We start from the raw sequence: 17,500 nt of genomic DNA on the forward strand, positions 1-17,500 counted from the left end.
GCAGTGTGTACTTAGCAAACCGCGACCCACGTGCGAATCCACCCCGGCCACCCACCCCCGTCGAGGTGCACACCCTCCCTCGCGAAGTGCGCCCCGTTCGCCAAGTGTGAGCCCTGCCCGGGTGCGCGCACCTTGCTAGGGCGTCGGGTGTGCACCCGGCCCGGCCTACGTGCGTGCACCTGGACGGGGCGTCGTGTGCGTGCAGTGTCCCGTCTGCAACGCGGTGCCCACACACCACCTCGGGCGCAACGACCTGCGCTCACATGTGGGCCGAGTGCACCTTGGTGCATGTTCGGGGCGCCTCGGGTGCACGCTCGATCTTGCCCCGGTGCACCAAGGCGCTCGGTTTGCCCCGGGTGCGCACTTGGTGCAAGGTGGGCACCCAAAATAGGGATCAAGCACCAAAACACAAGTTTCGGGATGCAAAATGGGACCCAAGGACCACAAATGCGTTCCAAGACCCATGATGGGTCCACGAGAACAAAAATGTGTTCCGAGACTTAATAAACAAATATTGGGTTTTAGGAGAAGAAACATGCTCTGATGCCCAAAACGAGAATCGACCCCGAAAAGGCCACAGGCCAAAAGTGGGATGCGAGACAAAAAAAAATGGGACCCGAGGACCAAAATTGGGTTCCCAGGTCGAAGACAGGGCAACCGGACAAGAAACGACCTCTAAGGCTCGAAATGAGTCCCGACGACTAAAACTTGACAAGAAGCACCCATCAGGCACCCAACTCGACACCCATGGGATGCCGACCCACCCGGGCTTCCACCTAGCACACCTTGGCACCCACCCACCCTCGCACCCAACCTCGCACCCAACTTAGCACCTTTGAACCCACATTGGCACTCACCCTGACCCTGGCACCTTGGAACCCACATTGGCACTCACCTTGACCCTGGCACCCACCTTTGCACTCACCTTGGGACCCACCCTGGCTCCCACCTCGGCACCCACCCAGACACCCACCTTGGTTCCTTGGCACCCACCTTGGATCCTTGGCACCCACCCCGACACCCACCTTGGCACGCAACTTGGCTACTTGCCACCCACCTTGGCTCCTTGACGCCCACCCCGACAACCACCCCGTGACCTACCCTGGCTAGGGTTGGTGCACACCCACCCTGGTGCCCACCTTGGCACCCACCCCATGACCCACCTTGGCACGCACCTTAGTACCCACCCCGTTACCCACCCTAGGACCCACCCCGTGACCCACCTTGGCCAGGGTGGGTGCCTTGGTGCGCACAACTTGCCTGGGCTGCACACCAGGGCGGGCTCAAGATGGCACCCGCGTTCCGTTTTTTTCACTATCTTTCAAAACGGAAATTTTAAAATCTCGTTTTTTTTTTTTTTTTGCCTTTTCTGGAAATTAGTGAAGGCAGCGCATCAAAGGTGCGCAATGCTGGTGCGAACCCGGGAGCGCTCCGATGTGTGCTCCAAGGTGCGGCGTGCACGAAGTCCGAGCCCGGCTTGCCCCGGGTGCGCACCTCGCGTGCACCTTCGCCGGGGTGAGCACCTTGGCTGGGTTGCGCGCCCTGGTGCGCACCAAGGAGCGCTCTGAAGTGTGCTCCAAGGTGCGGCGTGCACGAAGTCGGAGCTCGGTTTGCCCCGGGTGTGCACCTCGGGTGCGCACCTCGCGTGCACCTTCGCTGCGGTGGGCACCTTGGCTGGGTTGCGCGCCTTGGTGGGCACCATGCAGTGCACGAAGTCGGAGCCCGGTTTGCCCCGGGTGCGCACCTCCGCCAGGGTGGGCACCTTGGTGCGCACAACTTGCCTGGGCTGCGCACCAGGAAGGGCTCAAGATGGCACCCGCGTTCCGTTTTTTTCACTATCTTTCAGAACGGAAATTTTAAAATATCGTTTTTTTTTGCCTTTTCTGGAAATTAGTGAAGGCAGCGCATCAAAGGTGCGCAACGCTGGTGCGAACCTGGGAGCGCTCCGATGTGTGCTCCAAGGTGCGGCGTGCACGAAGTCGGAGCCCGGTTTGCCCCGGGTGCGCCCTGGTGGGCACCATGGTGCGCACCAAGGAGCGCTCCGAAGTGTGCTCCAAGGTGCGGCCTGCACGAAGTCGGAGCCCGGTTTGCCCCGGGCGTGCACCGCGGGTGGGCACCTTGGTGCGCATGCCTTGCCTGGGCTGCGCACCAGGGCGGGCTCAAGATGGCACCCGCGTTCCGTTTTTTTCACTATCTTTCAAAACGGAAATTTTAAAATCTCATTTTTTTTTGCCTTTTCTGGAAATTAGTGAAGGCAGCGCATCAAAGGTGCGCACCTCGCTGCCCACCACGGTGCGCAACGCCGGTGGGCACCCGGGAGTGCTTCGAAGTGTGCTCCAAGGTGCTGCGTGCACGTTGTCGGAGCCCGGTTTGCCCCGGGTGCGCACCTCGCGTGCACCTTCGTCGGGGTGGGCACCTTGGCTGGGTTTGCCCCGGCTGCGCTCCGAAGCGGGGTTATTGGAGCGCCGCCTCTTTTTTTGTCGGAGCGTTTGGTGGGGTTTCTCGCATTGGCTCTTCCCAGGCCCGGTTGCCACCCTGGCGCGCACGAAGTCGGAAGTAGGGTTAATTGCCCGGGTGCGCACCTTTGCCAGGGTGGGCACCTTACCTGGGCTGTGCACCAGGGCGGGCTCAAGATGGCACCCGCGTTCCGTTTTTTTCACTATCTTTCAAAACGGAAATTTTAAAATCTCCTCTTTTTTTTGCCTTTTCTGGAAATTAGTGAAGGCAGCGCATCAAAGGTGCGCACCTCGCTGCCCACCTTGGTGTGCTCTGAGGTGCGCACCCGGGAGCGCTACGAAGTGTGCTCCAAGGTGCGGCGTGCACGTTGTCGGAGCCCGGTTTGCCCCGGGTGCGCACCTCGCCTGCACCTTGGCCGGGGTGGGCACCCTGGCTGGGTTTGCCCAGGGTGCGCTCCGAAGCGGGGTTACTGGAGCGCCCCCTCTTTTTTTGTCAGAGCGTTTGGTGGGGTTTCTCGCATTGGCTCTTCCCAGGCCCGGTTGTTGGGTGCGCTCCCACCCTGGCGCGCGCGAAGTTGGAAGTTGGGTTAATTGCCCGGGCGCGCACCTTCGCCAGGGTGGGCACCTTGGTGCGCACACCTTGGCTGGGCTGCGCACCAGGGCGGGCTCAAGATGGCACCAGCATTCCCTTTTTCTCACTATCTTTCAAAACGGAAATTTTAAAATCTCGTTTTTTTTTGCCTTTTATGGAAATTAGTGAAGGCATCGCATCAAAGGTGCGCACCTCGCTGCCCACCTTGGTGTGCTCCGAGGTGCCCACCACGGTGCGCTCCGAGGTGCCCACCACGGTGCGCAACGCCGGTGCGAACCCGGGAGCGCCCCGATGTGTGCTCCAAGGTGCGGCGTGCACGAAGCCGGACCCCGGTTTGCCCCGGGTGCGCACCTCGCGTGCACCTTGGTGCGCACACCTTGGCTGGGTTGCGCGGCCTGGTGGGCACCATGGTGCGCACCAAGGAGCGCTCCAAAGTGTGCTCCAAGGTGCGGCGTGCACGAAGTCCTAGCCCGGTTTGCCCCGGGTGCGCACCTTCGCCGCGGTGGGCACCATGGCGTGCACGAAGTCGGAGCCCGGTTTGCCCCGGGTGCGCACCTCGCGTGCACCTTCGCCGGGGTGGGCACCTCGGCTGGGTTGCGCGCCCTGGTGCGCACCAAGGAGCGCTCCGAAGTGTGCTCCAAGGTGCGGCGTGCACGAAGTCGGAGCCCGGTTTGCCCCGGGTGCGCACCTTCGCCGCGGTGGGCACCCTGGTGCGCACCATGGCGTGCACGAAGTCGGAGCCCGGTTTGCCCCGGGTGCGCACCTCGCGTGCACCTTCGGCGGGGTTGCGCGCCCTGGTGCGCACCAAGGAGCGCTCCGAAGTGTGCTCCAAGGTGCGGCGTGCACGAAGTCGGAGCCCGGTTTGCCCCGGGTGCGCACCTCGCGTGCACCTTCGGCGGGGTTGCGCGCCCTGGTGGGCACCATGGTGCGCACCAAGGAGCGCTCCGAAGTGTGCTCCAAGGTGCGGCGTGCACGAAGTCGGAGCCCGGTTTGCCCCGGGTGCGCACCTCGCGTGCACCTTCGCCGCGGTGGGCACCATGGCGTGCACGAAGTCGGAGCCCGGTTTGCCCCGGGTGCGCACCTCGCGTGCACCTTCGCCGGGGTGGGCACCTCGGCTGGGTTGCGCGCCCTGGTGCGCACCAAGGAGCGCTCCAAAGTGTGCTCCAAGGTGCGGCGTGCACGAAGTCGGAGCCCGGTTTGCCCCGGGTGCGCACCTCGCGTGCACCTTCGCCGCGGTGGGCACCATGGCGTGCACGAAGTCGGAGCCCGGTTTGCCCCGGGTGCGCACCCCGCGTGCACCTTCGCCGGGGTGGGCACCTCGGCTGGGTTGCGCGCCCTGGTGCGCACCAAGGAGCGCTCCGAAGTGTGCTCCAAGGTGCGGCGTGCACGAAGTCGGAGCCCGGTTTGCCCCGGGTGCGCACCTCGCGTGCACCTTCGCCGCGGTGGGCACCTTGGCTGGGTTGGGCACCATTGAGCGCTCCGAAGTGTGCTCCAAGGTGCGCACCATGGCCCTCCAAGGTGCGCAGCATGGCGTGCACGAAGTCGGAGCCCGGTTTGCCCCGGGTGCGCACCTCGCGTGCACCTTCGCCAGGGTGGGCACCTCGGTGCGCACACCTTCTCAATGTTTTCTTGCCTTTTCTGGAAATTGGTGAAGGCAGCGCATCAAAGGTGCGCACCTCGGTGTGCTCCGAGGTGCGAACCCGAGAGCGCTCCGAGGTGCCCACGAAGTCGAAAGTCGGGTTAATTGCATTGTTTTCCCCGGGTGCGCTCCGAGGTGCGCAACATCGGTGCGCACCAAGGAGGGCTCCGAAGTGTGCTCCAAGGTGCGCACGATTCGGAGCTCGGTTTGCCCGGGGTGCGCACACCTTGGCTGGGTTGCGCACCCTTTGTGCGCTCCAAGGTGCGCACGAAGTCGGAGCTCGGTTTGCCCTGGGTGCGCACCTTCGCCAGGGTGCGCACCTTGATGCGCACGCCTTGGCTGGGCTGCGCACCTTGGTGGGCGCCATGGTGCGCACCTTTCGTGCGCTCCAAGGTGCGCACGAAGTCGGAGCTCGGTTTGCCCCGGGTGCGCACCTTGGTGGGCGCCATGGTGCACTCCGAGGTGCCCAAGATTGGTGCGCACCAAGGAGCGCTCCGAAGTGCGCTCCAAGGTGCGCAGGTGCGCGCGAAGTCGAAAGTTGGGTTAATTGTCCGGTTTGCCTCGGGTGCGCACCTTGCGTGCACCTTCGCCAGGGTGGGCGCCTTGGTGCGCACACCTTGGCTGGGCTGCGCACCCGGGCGCGCACACCTTGGCACCCGCGTTTCCTTCATTTTAAATTTTTTTTTTTTACAATCTCTCAAGTGGGAAATTCTATAATCTCAACTTTTTTTGCCTTTTCAGGAAACTTTTGAATGGAGCGCATCATTGGTGCGCTCCGAAGTGTGCTCCAAGGTGCGCACCTCTGGTGTGCTCCAAAGCTCTCTCCAGCTGCGTGCACCTGCCCCGGCCGCGCACCCGGCCCCGCCCAGCTTCGCTCACCTGTCCCGGGCGTCTGGTGCGGAACCTTAGAGTAAGAAACATCACCGTGCACCTTGGCCAACGTGCGCGACTCGACCGAGCGCGCACTGGCCGAGGTGCACACCGATTTCACCTGGGTGCGCGCGCAGCACCTCGGGCGCACCGGGGTGCGCGCACAACGCCCGGGTTGCACCGTGGCCTGTGTGCTCGGGGCACCTCGGGTGCGCGCTCGGTGTCGCCCCCCGCGCGCGCGGTAGTGCGGGCAGCGCACCCCGGCCCGGCCCGGCCCCGACGAGAACGCAAACGGGCAAAAGGTTTATTCAAATAGCATTGCGACGCCCGGCGAAAAACTAAGAAAGGGTGCAACACCGGGACTTCCCGGGAGGTCACCCATCCCAGTACTACTCCGGCCCAAGCGCGCTTAACTGCGGAGTTCTGATGGGATCCGGTGCACTAACGCTGGTATGATCGCACCCGTTATGAGCTTGTCGCAGTGTGTACTTAGCAAACCGCGACCCACGGAATCCACCCCGGCCACCCACCCCCGTCGAGGTGCACACCCTCCCTCGCGAAGTGCGCCCCGTTCGCCAAGTGTGAGCCCTGCCCGGGTGCGCGCACCTTGCTAGGGCGTCGGGTGTGCACCCGGCCCGGCCTACGTGCGTGCACCTGGACGGGGCGTCGTGTGCGTGCAGTGTCCCGTCTGCAACGCGGTGCCCACACACCACCTCGGGCGCAACGACCTGCGCTCACATGTGGGCCGAGTGCACCTTGGTGCTTGTTCGGGGCGCCTCGGGTGCACGCTCGATCTTGCCCCGGTGCACCAAGGCGCTCGGTTTGCCCCGGGTGCGCACTTGGTGCAAGGTGGGCACCCAAAATAGGGATCAAGCACCAAAACACAAGTTTCGGGATGCAAAATGGGACCCAAGGACCACAAATGCGTTCCAAGACCCATGATGGGTCCACGAGAACAAAAATGTGTTCCGAGACTTAATAAACAAATATTGGGTTTTAGGAGAAGAAACATGCTCTGATGCCCAAAACGAGAATCGACCCCGAAAAGGCCACAGGCCAAAAGTGGGATGCGAGACAAAAAAAAATTGGGACCCGAGGACCAAAATTGGGTTCCCAGGTCGAAGACAGGGCAACCGGACAAGAAACGACCTCTAAGGCTCGAAATGAGTCCCGACGACTAAAACTTGACAAGAAGCACCCATCAGGCACCCAACTCGACACCCATGGGATGCCAGACCCACCCGGGCTTCCACCTAGCACACCTTGGCACCCACCCACCCTCGCACCCAACCTCGCACCCAACTTAGCACCTTTGAACCCACATTGGCACTCACCCTGACCCCTGGCACCTTGGAACCCACATTGGCACTCACCTTGACCCTGGCACCCACCTTTGCACTCACCTTGGACCCACCCTGGCTCCCACCTCGGCACCCACCCAGACACCCACCTTGGTTCCTTGGCACCCACCTTGGATCCTTGGCACCCACCCCGACACCCACCTTGGCACGCAACTTGGCTACTTGCCACCCACCTTGGCTCCTTGACCGCCCACCCCGACAACCACCCCGTGACCTACCCTGGCTAGGGTTGGTGCACACCCACCCTGGTGCCCACCTTGGCACCCACCCCATGACCCACCTTGGCACGCACCTTAGTACCCACCCTGTTACCCACCCTAGGACCCACCCCGTGACCCACCTTGGCCAGGGTGGGTGCACCCACCCTGGTGCCCACCTTGGCACCCACCCATCCTAGCACCCAGCCTGTGACCGGGCTTGGAACCCAACCTTGCACCCGTCTTGGCCAGTGTGGGTGCGCACCCATCCTGGCACCCACGTTGTGACACACCCTTTAACCCACGCACCCTAGCAGCCACGTTGGCACCCACCTTGGAACACAACCTAGCAACTTGGCACCCACCCCGTGACCCACCTTGGCATCCACCATAGCAGTCGCCCACTTGGCACCCACCTTGGAACCCAAGTTGGCACCCACCTCGGCACCCACCTTGACACTTGTGGACCCACCTTGCCACTCACCCTAGCATCGACCCATCCTAGCACCCACCCTGGCACCTTTGCACCCTAGCACTCACCCATCCTAGCACCTAACCTGTGACCCACCTTGACACTCACCCTCGCACCCACCTTGGAACCCAACCTAGCACCCACCCACCCTGACACCAACCCTAGCACCTACCCACCCTTGCACCCACCCTGTGACCCATCTTGGCACCCACCCATCCTACCACTCAACCTATCACCCACCTTCTCACCCACCTTGGCATCCACCTTAGCACCCACCCACACTGGCACCTTGGCACCCACCTCGGGCAAGGTGGGTGCACACCCACCCTGACACCCAATTTAGAACCAACCGAGCATGTTACCCACCTTGGCACCCACATTGCAGCCCACCCTAGTACCCACCCTATGACCCACATTGGCATCCACACCCTAGCACCCAGGCACCTCGACACCCGCCTTGACACGCACCCTAGCACTAAACCTGTGACCCACCTTGGAACTCACCCTAGAACCCACCCACCCTGTGAACCACCTTGGCATCCACCTTAGCACCCACCCACCTTGGCACCCACTCTAGCACTCACCCATCCTAACACCCAACTTGTTACCCACCTTGGCACCCGCCCTCGCGTCCACCTTGAAACCCACCCTAGCACCCACCCACGCAGGAGCCCACCTTGGCACCCAACCTAACACCCACGCATCCTGGCACCCAACTTGTGACCCACCTTGGAACCCACCCTAGTACCCACCTTTGAACCCACTATATCACCAACCCACCTTGGCACCCACCCTATGACCCTCTTTGGAATCCACCCTAGCACGCACCCACCCTGGCACCCACCATGGAGCGCACCCTAGCACCCACCCACCTCGGCACGCACCTCAACACCCACCTTGGTGTGCGCACTGCGCCAACCTCTCAAAGACCCTATGTGGTGCGCTCCAAAGTGTACACCTTTGGTGCGCTCCAAGGTGCGCACCTTTGGTGCACACCGAGGTGCACACCAAAGTGTGCACCGAGGTGAGCACCAAAGTGCACTCCAAGGTGCACACCAAGGCGTGCACCTTTGGTGCGGTCAATGCAAACGAATTCGGAAGTTGGGGTCGATGTCCTAATCGCTGCTGCAGACTACACGTATGAGAATCGGACAAATAGCTTTATATAGGGGAGGTGTTGCGTTTGATGGGTCGACTCCCCTGGTTGTGTGCACTGCACCAACTTCAAAGACCCTGTCTTGTTTAAGAAGTCAAAAGTTGGGGTGGATGTCCTAATCATTGCTGCAGTCTACGCATGTATGAGAATCAGACAAATAGCTTATATAGGGGAGGTGTTGCATTCGGTGGGTTGACTCCCCTGGTTGTGCGCACTGCGCCAACCTCAAAGACCCCGCATAGCAGAAGAAGTCGGAAGTCGGATTTTGGTGAGCACCAAGGCGTGCACCTTTGGTGCGGTCAACGCAGACGAATTCAGAAGTTGGGGTGGATGTCCTAATCGTTGTTGCAGGCTACACATGTATGAGAATCAGACAAATAGCTTATATAGGGGAGGTGTTGGGTTTGATGGGTCAACTCCCTTGGTTGTGCGCATTACGCCAACCTCAAAGACCTTGTTTTCGTTAAGAAGTCAAAAGTTGGGGTCAATGTCCTAATGGCTCCTGTAGGCTACACATGTATGAGAATCGGACAAATAGCTTATATAGGGGAGGTGTTGGGTTTGATGGGTCGACTCCCCTGGTTGTGCGCATTACGTCAACCTCAAAGACCTTGTTTTCGTTAAGAAGTCAAAAGTTGGGGTCGATGTCCTAATTGCTCCTGTAGACTACACATGTATGAGAATCAGACAAATAGCTTATATAGGGGAGGTGTTGGGTTTGATGGGTTGACTCCCCTAGTTGTTCGCATTACACCAACCTCAAAGACCTTGTTTTCGTTTAGAAGCCGAAAGTTGGGGTCGATGTCCTAATTGCTCCTGCAGGCTACGCATGTATGAGAATCAGACAAATAGCTTATATAGGGGAGGTGTTGGGTTTGATGGGTCGACTCCCCTGGTTGTGCGCATTGCGCCAACCTCAAAGACCCTGCATTGCGGATGAAGTCGAAAGTCAGAGTTTGGTGTGCTACAAGGTGTGGTCGAAGGTGCTCACCTAGGTGTGCACCTTTGGAGCGCAGGAAAAGTGCCCTCCAAAAGTGCGCACCTTTGGAGTGCACAAAAGTGCCCTCCAAAAGTGCGCACCTTTGGAGCGCACAAAAGTGCCCTCCAAAAAGTGCCCTCCAAAAGTGCGCACCTTTGGAGCGCACAAAAGTGCCCTCCAAAAAGTGCCCTCCAAAAGTGCGCACCTTTGGAGTGCAGAAAAGTGCCCTCCAAAAAGTGCCCTCCAAAAGTGTGCACCTTTGGAGTGCACAAAAGTGCCCTCCAAAAGTGCGCACCTTTGGAGCGCAGAAAAGTGCCCTCCAAAAAGTGCCCTCCAAAAGTGCGCACCTTTGGAGCGCAGAAAAGTGCCCTCCAAAAAGTGCCCTCCAAAAGTGCGCACCTTTGGAGCGCAGAAAAGTGCCCTCCAAAAAGTGCCCTCCAAAAGTGCGCACCTTTGGAGCGCAGAAAAGTGCCCTCCAAAAAGTGCCCTCCAAAAGTGCGCACCTTTGGAGCGCACAAAAGTGCCCTCCAAAAAGTGCCCTCCAAAAGTGCGCACCTTTGGAGCGCACAAAAGTGCCCTCCAAAAGTGCGCACCTTTGGAGCGCACAAAAGTGCCCTCCAAAAGTGCGCACTTTTGGTGCGCACCAAGGCGCTGGTTCGGTCGTTGCAGGCGAGTTCGGAAGTTGGGGTCGATGTCCTGAGCGGAGGTGCAAACTACACAGGTGTCGGAATCGGACAAATAGCTTATATAGGGGAGGTGTATGCTTCGATGGGTCGACTCCCCAGGTTGAGCGCACCGCGCCAACCTCAAAGACCCTACGGTATGGATGAAGTCGGAAGTTGGGTCCGATGACCGATTCGATTAGTAGGTATGCTCATGAGGTCGGAATTTGGGTCCGATGACCTGCCATGTGCAGGAAGGCGAATGTTGGCACTGTGCGTTGCAAGGTGCACACCAAGGTGCTGGTGCGGTCTTTTTAGTCGAGTTCGGAAGTTGGGGTCGATGTCCTGATCGGAGGTGCAAGCTACACAGGTGTGGGAATCGGACAAATAGCTTATATAGGGGAGGTGTATGCTTCGTTGGGTCGACTCCCCGGGTTGAGCGCACCGCGCCAACCTCAAAGACCCTACGGTATGGATGAAGTCGGAAGTTGGGTCCGATGACCGATTCGATATGTAGGCATACTCGCGAGGTCGGAATTTGGGTCCGATGACCTGCCATGTGCAGGAAGGCGAATGTTGGCACTGTGCGTTGCAAGGTGCGCACCAAGGCGCTGGTTCGGTCGTTGCAGGCGAGTTCGGAAGTTGGGGTCGATGTCCTGATCGGAGGTGCAAACTACACAGGTGTGGGAATCGGACAAATAGCTTATATAGGGGAGGTGTATGCTTCGTTGGGTCGACTCCCCGGGTTGAGCGCACCGCGCCAACCTCAAAGACCCTACGGTATGGATGAAGTCGGAAGTTGTGTCCGATGACCGATTCGATATGTAGGCATACTCGCGAGGTCGGAATTTGGGTCCGATGACCTGCCATGTGCAGGAAGGCGAATGTTGGGACTGTGCGTCGCAAGGTGCGCACCAAGGCGCTGGTGCCGTCGTTGCAGTCGAGTTCGGAAGTTGGGGTCGATGTCCTGGTCAGAGGTGCAAACTACACAGGTGTGGGAATCGGACAAATAGCTTATATAGGGGAGGTGTATGCTTCGATGGGTCGACTCCCCGGGTTGAGCGCACCGCGCCAACCTCAAAGACCCTACAGTATGGATGAAGTCGGAAGTTGGGTCCGATGACCGATTCGATACGTAGGCATATTGGCGAGGTCTGAATTTGTGTCCGATGACCTGCCATGCGCAGGAAGGCGGAATTTGGGTCCGATGACCGAGTTGATGGCGTGCCATGCGCAGAAAGGCGGAATTTGGGTCCGATGACCGAGTTGATGTTGATGGCCCGCCATGCACAGGAAGGCGGAATTTGGGTCCGATGACCGATTTGAAGGCGTGCCATGCGCAGAAAGGCGGAGTTTGGGTCCGATGACCGAGTTGATATTGATGGCCCGCCATGCGCAGGAAGGCGGAATTTGGGTCCGATGACCTGACATACGCATGGAGTCCGACTCGGGGGCCGATGTTCGATTCGATGACTTGCATTGTGGGTAAAGTCGGAAGTTGTGGTCTTTGACCCGATTCGATGACCAGACTTCGGCTGCTTGAGAATCGGACAAATAACTTATATAGGGGAGGTAGTGTTCTCGAGCATCCTCCCCCCGTGCCCGTTTATGTCGATTGATGCTGGTGCTCGACTGGTTGGAGCGCTCGGATGCAAAAATCTTGCACCAGGATTTATCGATTGTGATGGACACGGCAAGTCTCCTGATTGCTATGCAGGAGCTCATCGTGAATCTCTATGCGGCCTTGGTATGGACTCGACCTGCGGAATGGTTCGGCAATGGTAGTCGCTCCAACACGTCCTTGCAATGGCCACAGAGGTGATTCGACTAGAGCTCCAGTCTAGCTTTTGGGTTGCTTGGCGGACTGGTATAGCCGCGATCGAGTTCCGGCCATGAACGTTTTAGATAGCTCTTGGGCTTTCTGGGACGGAAGTCGGAAGTTTGGGCTGTTGTCCGATTTGATGACCATTCTTCGGATGTGTGAGAATCGGACAAATAACTTATATAGGGGACTGTGTTGTCTCACGCAGCCCCCTCCGTGCCCCTCTATCTCGACCGATGTTGGTGCTTGAAAGGGTTGGGATCGCTCGGATTTATAAACGTGCACCACCATTTGTCGAGTGTGAGGGACGCGGCAGGTCTCCTAAATGCTATACGGGCGCTCTCTGAGAATCTCTATCCGGCCTCGACACAGACTAGTCTTGCTGAATGGTTTGGCACTGGTAGTCGATCCAACACGTCGTTGTTGTGGCCGCCTAGGCGATTCGATTCGAGCCCCCGTCTAGCTTTTGGGTTGCTTGGCGGATTTTGCCCTATCCGCAAGTGAGCTCGGTCCCTAAACGTTCGAGAAACCCGATTGCTATGCGCCGACTCTCTTTCTTGCGAGCCTCCATCTAGCTTTTGGGTCTCTACGGAACGGAAGTCGGAATCTGGGACCGTTGTTTGATTCGACGAGGCAGACTACGGTTGTGCGAGAATCGGACAAATAACTTATATAGGGGAGGTGTTGACTGGAGCATTCTCCCCCGTGCCCCTCTAACTCGACCAATGCTGGCGCTCGAACGGTGGTAGCGCTCGGATTTTCGTTGAGCGCCAGCATTGGTCGATTTAGAGGGGCATGCGAGATTCCCGAATGCTATGCGAGGGCTCTAACGGAAATGTCTATTGGTTTCGGTATGGATGCAATTGCGAGTGGTTCGGCAAAGGTAGTCGTTCCGATGCGTCCATGTCGTGGCCAAATCGATAATTCGATTTGAGCCCTCGTATAGCATTTGGGTCTCTCGATGTGATTCCGCATTCCAGTCCCTTTGGGCACTGCTTGAGCCGCATCCCAGGGGGTTCCCTTCCCAATAATCTGCCTCGCAACCCGATTGCTATGCGGTGAGGCTCCTCGGCCGCCTCGGAACTATCTGTGTATCAGACGCATCGCGGGATAAGGGGTTGGCAACGGTAGTCGCCCCAAGCGCGTCCGATGCTTGGACCATTCCGAGGCGGCCCTGAAGCCTCTTCCGTCTAGCCGTTGGGTCCTTCTCGCCGCATCCCTTGCCTCGCACCCCGATTGCTATGCGGTGAGGCTCCTCGGCCGCCTTGGAACTATCTGTGTATCAGACGCATCGCGGGATAAGGGGTTGTCACTGGTAGTCGCCCCAAGCGCGTCCGATGCTTGGACCATTCCGAGGCGGCCCTGAAGCCTCTTCCGTCTAGCCGTTGGGTCCTTCTCGCCGCATCCCTCGACTCGCACCCCGATTGCTATGCGGTGAGGCTCCTCGGCCGCCTTGGAACTATCTGTGTATCGGACGCGTCGCGGGATAAGGGGTTGTCACTGGTAGTCGCCCCAAGCGCGTCCGATGCTTGGACCATTCCGAGGCGGCCCTGAAGCCTCTTCCGTCTAGCCGTTGGGTCCTTCTCGCCGCATCCCTCGCCTCGCACCCCGATTGCTATGCGGTGAGGCTCCTCGGCCGCCTTGGAACTATCTGTGTATCGGACGCGTCGCGGGATAAGGGGTTGTCACTGGTAGTCGCCCCAAGCGCGTGCGATGCATGGACCATTCCCAGGCGGCCCTGAAGCCTCTTCCGTCTAGCCGTTGGGTCCTTCTCGCCGCATCCCTCGCCTCGCACCCCGATTGCTATGCGGTGAGGCTCCTCGGCCGCCTTGGAACTATCTGTGTATCGGACGCGTCGCGGGATAAGGGGTTGTCACTGGTAGTCGCCCCAAGCGCATCCGATGCTTGGACCATTCCGAGGCGGCCCTGAAGCCTCTTCCGTCTAGCCGTTGGGTCCTTCTCGCCGCATCCCTCGCCTCGCACCCCGATTGCTATGCGGTGAGGCTCCTCGGCCGCCTTGGAACTATCTGTGTATCGGACGCGTCGCGGGATAAGGGGTTGTCACTGGTAGTCGCCCCAAGCGCGTCCGATGCTTGGACCATTCCGAGGCGGCCCTGAAGCCTCTTCCGTCTAGCCGTTGGGTCCTTCTCGCCGCATCCCTCGCCTCGCACCCCGATTGCTATGCGGTGAGGCTCCTCGGCCGCCTTGGAACTATCTGTGTATCGGACGCGTCGCGGGATAAGGGGTTGTCACTGGTAGTCGCCCCAAGCGCGTCCGATGCTTGGACCATTCCGAGGCGGCCCTGAAGCCTCTTCCGTCTAGCCGTTGGGTCCTTCTCGCCGCATCCCTCGCCTCGCACCCCGATTGCTATGCGGTGAGGCTCCTCGGCCGCCTTGGAACTATCTGTGTATCGGACGCATCGCGGGATAAGGGGTTGTCACTGGTAGTCGCCCCAAGCGCGTCCGATGCTTGGACCATTCCGAGGCGGCCCTGAAGCCTCTTCCGTCTAGCCGTTGGGTCCTTCTCGCCGCATCCCTCGCCTCGCACCCCGATTGCTATGCGGTGAGGCTCCTCGGCCGCCTTGGAACTATCTGTGTATCGGACGCGTCGCGGGATAAGGGGTTGTCACTGGTAGTCGCCCCAAGCGCGTCCGATGCTTGGACCATTCCGAGGCGGCCCTGAAGCCTCTTCCGTCTAGCCGTTGGGTCCTTCTCGCCGCATCCCTCGCCTCGCACCCCGATTGCTATGCGGTGAGGCTCCTCGGCCGCCTTGGAACTATCTGTGTATCGGACGCGTCGCGGGATAAGGGGTTGTCACTGGTAGTCGCCCCAAGCGCGTCCGATGCTTGGACCATTCCGAGGCGGACCTGAAGCCTCTTCCGTCTAGCCGTTGGGTCCTTCTCGCCGCATCCCTCGCCTCGCACCCCGATTGCTATGCGGTGAGGCTCCTCGGCCGCCTTGGAACTATCTGTGTATCGGACGCGTCGCGGGATAAGGGGTTGTCACTGGTAGTCGCCCCAAGCGCGTCCGATGCTTGGACCATTCCGAGGCGGCCCTGAAGCCTCTTCCGTCTAGCCGTTGGGTCCTTCTTGCCGCATCCCTCGCCTCGCACCCCGATTGCTATGCGGTGAGGCTCCTCGGCCGCCTTGGAACTATCTGTGTATCGGACGCGTCGCGGGATAAGGGGTTGTCACTGGTAGTCGCCCCAAGCGCGTCCGATGCTTGGACCATTCCGAGGCGGCCCTGAAGCCTCTTCCGTCTAGCCGTTGGGTCCTTCTCGCCGCATCCCTCGCCTCGCACCCCGATTGCTATGCGGTGAGGCTCCTCGGCCGCCTTGGAACTATCTGTGTATCGGACGCATCGCGGGATAAGGGGTTGTCACTGGTAGTCGCCCCAAGCGCGTCCGATGCTTGGACCATTCCGAGGCGGCCCTGAAGCCTCTTCCGTCTAGCCGTTGGGTCCTTCTCGCCGCATCCCTCGCCTCGCACCCCGATTGCTATGCGGTGAGGCTCCTCGGCCGCCTTGGAACTATCTGTGTATCGGACGCGTCGCGGGATAAGGGGTTGTCACTGGTAGTCGCCCCAAGCGCGTCCGATGCTTGGACCATTCCGAGGCGGACCTGAAGCCTCTTCCGTCTAGCCGTTGGGTCCTTCTCGCCGCATCCCTCGCCTCGCACCCCGATTGCTATGCGGTGAGGCTCCTCGGCCGCCTTGGAACTATCTGTGTATCGGACGCGTCGCGGGATAAGGGGTTGTCACTGGTAGTCGCCCCAAGCGCGTCCGATGCTTGGACCATTCCGAGGCGGCCCTGAAGCCTCTTCCGTCTAGCCGTTGGGTCCTTCTCACCGCATCCCTCGCCTCGCACCCCGATTGCTATGCGGTGAGGCTCCTCGGCCGCCTTGGAACTATCTGTGTATCGGACGCGTCGCGGGATAAGGGGTTGTCACTGGTAGTCGCCCCAAGCGCGTCCGATGCTTGGACCATTCCGAGGCGGACCTGAAGCCTCTTCCCTCTAGCCGTTGGGGCTTTCTCGCCGCATCCCTCGCCTCGCACCCCGATTGCTATTCGGTGAGGCTCCTCGGCCGCCTTGGAACTATCTGTGTATCGGACGCATCGCGGGATAAGGGGTTGGCAGTGGTAGTCGCCCCAAGCGCGTCCGATGCTTGGACCATTCCGAGGCGGCCCTGCAGCCTCTTCCGTCTAGCCGTTGGGGCCATCTCGCTGCATCCCCCACCTCGCACCACGATTGCTATGCGGTGAGGCTCCTTGGCCGCCTCGGAACTATCTGTGTATCGGACGCATCGCGGGATAAGGGGTTGTCACTGGTAGTCGCCCCAAGCGCGTCCGATGCTTGGACTATTCCGAGGCGGCCCTGCAGCCTCTTCCGTCTAGCCGTTGGGGCCATCTCGCCGCATCCCCCAGCTCCTCGGCCGCCTCGGAACTATCTGTGTATCGGACGCATCGCGGGATAAGGGGTTGGCAGTGGTAGTCGCCCCAAGCGCGTTCGATGCTTGGACTATTCCGAGGCGGCCCCGCAGCCTCTTCCGTCTACCCTTTGGGGCCATCTCGCCGCATCCCTCGCCTCGCACCCCGATTGCTATGCGGTGAGGCTCCTCGGCCGCCTGGGAACTATCTTCGTATCGGATGCATCGCGGGATAAGGGGTTGTCACTGGTAGTCGCCCCAAGCGCGTCCGATGCTTGGACTATTCCGAGGCGGCCCTGTGGCCTCTTCCGTCTAGCCGTTGGGGCCATCTCGCCGCATCCCTCACCTCGCACCCCCATTGCTATGCGGTGAGGCTCCTCGGCCGCCTTGGAACTGTCTTCGTATCGGAAGCATCGCGGGATAAGGGGTTGTCACTGGTAGTCGCCCCAAGCGCGTCCGATGCTTGGACTATTCCGAGGCGGCCCTGCAGCCTCTTCCGTCTAGCCGTTGGGGCCATCTCGCCGCATCCCCCACCTCGCACCCGGATTGCTATGCGGTGAGGCTCCTCGGCCGCCTTGGAACTATCTTCGTATCGGACGCATCGCGGGATAAGGGGTTGTCACTGGTAGTCGCCCCAAGCGCGTCCGATGCTTGGACTATTCCGACGCGGCCCTGTGGCCTCTTCCGTCTAGCCGTTGGGGCCATCTCGCCGCATCCCCCACCTCGCACCCCGATTGCTATGCGGTGAGGCTCCTCGGCCGCCTTGGAACCATCTTCGTATCGGACGCATCGCGGGATGAGGGGTTGTCACTGGTAGTCGCCCCAAGCGCGTCCGATGCTTGGACCATTCCGAGGCGGCCCTGAAGCCTCTT

The 17,500-nt window shown here is 60.3% G+C and overlaps 1 non-coding gene across 1 annotated transcript; it reads right to left on the bottom strand.

Moving 5' to 3' along the window:
• Nucleotides 1-5,902: 5,902 nt before the first annotated feature.
• Nucleotides 5,903-6,021, bottom strand: LOC131866552 (5S ribosomal RNA). Its single transcript, XR_009365153.1, has one exon. It is a non-coding gene; the product is annotated as a 5S ribosomal RNA (ribosomal RNA).
• Between the last annotated feature and the right edge of the window lie 11,479 nt (nt 6,022-17,500).

Source organism: Cryptomeria japonica, unplaced genomic scaffold, assembly GCF_030272615.1.
Source record: "Cryptomeria japonica unplaced genomic scaffold, Sugi_1.0 HiC_scaffold_150, whole genome shotgun sequence".
Taxonomy (NCBI): Eukaryota; Viridiplantae; Streptophyta; class Pinopsida; order Cupressales; family Cupressaceae; genus Cryptomeria; species Cryptomeria japonica.